The sequence below is a fragment of the Sesamum indicum genome, linkage group LG8 (assembly GCF_000512975.1).
Source record: "Sesamum indicum cultivar Zhongzhi No. 13 linkage group LG8, S_indicum_v1.0, whole genome shotgun sequence".
NCBI lineage: Eukaryota > Viridiplantae > Streptophyta > Magnoliopsida > Lamiales > Pedaliaceae > Sesamum > Sesamum indicum.
This window is the reverse complement of record NC_026152.1, coordinates 7,783,391-7,785,487: the sequence shown is the minus strand read 5'-3', so window position 1 is coordinate 7,785,487 and position 2,097 is coordinate 7,783,391.

Here is a 2,097-nt window from a genome sequence, read left to right as displayed (position 1 = left end):
GAAGACTTGTTTGGAGGTTAGTATGTGAAGAAAATGAAAGAAATGGGACAGATTTGTCCTATTCTTTTCTCTATTATTTGGGGTTTAATCTTCCTTTGAGAGGAGCTAGTGATCTTTCTATATCCCCAAGCAAAATCATGTGGATTGTTGCTTTCATTGGAAAGTGAGGGATGAGGGACTTCTTTAACCTACTGTTGTTTTTAGCCTAAACAAGTGCTTTGACTTGTGTGAAGTTGCTTGTCCTATTCGACATTCATCTACTAATCGAGACAACCAATTCCACAAGTTTAGACTCTAGATCCTCAGGGTTATCCCTTTTTAGACATCAACACCAGTACGTTTTTGTCAAATTTGATCTTCTGAAAATAATTTAACTCCAAGTAAAGAAATTCAAAAGTAAGATGATGATGATACGGAAGAAATATATTCATATTTGCTGGTGACAAGTATCTAAAAAATTCTTGTGAGATGACTGACTTGATATATATCACGCCGTGGGCCAAGTAATAAATTAATCAAAATTGCTAGCTAAAATAAAAAATAATAATAAATTAAGTTGGGTAGAAACCGTCTCAAATTGTTAATTTAATACTGTCCAATCAAATGGGAGGCCGGGACCATTTCATGGTTGAGGATGCAATGAAGTGGACAACATGTGAAGAATGGGGGGAGGGAGGACCCATGTAGGGAGCTAGGTGTCCTGGGAATGTGATGTGTAATGAAATCAAAACCCTGTTGATCTAAAATGATCAGTGATGAAATCTAAAACCTGTGGTATCTGATTGAATTAAAGCACAGAATATATTCGACACTTCAAAATACATGAAAGTGATCCAGTTTGAGGGGATCATGGGTTGTCTATAACTTCAATCATTCATCTGTCTGGATATTTGCACAAGGTTGTAGTAATCTTGGCAATCATCAAAGGGACCAAGTCACAAATAGGGGGTTCTGTTGGGCCAGCGACAGTTTTTGCAACGTATATGTGCTAGGCCCATGTAATAGTTGGCTCTTGAAGAAGCCCTACGTTTGTAACTTGTGACCAAATTTCTTTGCAGCATGGACTGGAGTGAAGTTGGAGAGGACGACATTAAGAAAAATGATCGTTCTTGCAGTCGAATATTGGTCTCACATTTTGAAAATTATTCATCTTTTCCCACAACATGGGAATACAGGATGGCGCACACTCAAATGGTTCCGTCAATAGAATTGCGTCTGAATAATAATAATTAAAAATAAATGAATACAATTATATAAACAGTACATCATAATTATGTTAAATATCAAGACTCTTAACAGGTTTGGAAACAAGTTCAATTTAAGGGCAAATTTATTTAATAAATGCGAAAAAAAAAAATTAGTAAAAGCATGCCATTTTGAAAAGATTAGGAAAGTAAGTGGCACCGCGGTCTGACACGGCGGTGCCTCATTTTTTTAAAAAAAAATAATTTAAAAAAAATATTTAAAAAAAATATTTTATTTTACGACGAATTATTGTTAACTTCTCGTTAAAATTTCGGCATTATTATGGCGAATTGTCAGCCATCAAATATACCGTTCGACTCCCCTTGATGAGACGAACATTTCTCCACAAACAATTTCAAGTTTTATCAATCGTAAATAATGAATTTTTAGCACGAACACCGCACTTTTCGGCCGTCGATTCGCCGCCACCGGAGCGACCCACAATCACGAACCACCACCACTGGACTCGCCTCGACCTAACGGTTCTAACGAGACCAACCTAGTTCAATTTTATTAAATATTTGTTAAGATATGAAATTTGAAGTTTTTCCGCCGAAAATTTGCGCTGAAGCTGTTTGCTGCCATTTCTCCACCGTCAGGACGAATCACAGATTAAGACCATAGCCGTTCGAATCCTATCGTCCAGACGATTCCAACAAGACCAATCTTGCTCAATTTCATCAAGTATTTGTTTGTTCAATTTTTAAAATAATTATAATTTTATTAAATTCTATTTAATTAATTAATAATACTATTATAATTAATAATACTATTTATAATTAATTAAATAGAATTTAATAAAATTATAAATATTTTAAAATATATGTATTTTAATTGAACAAACAAAAAAAA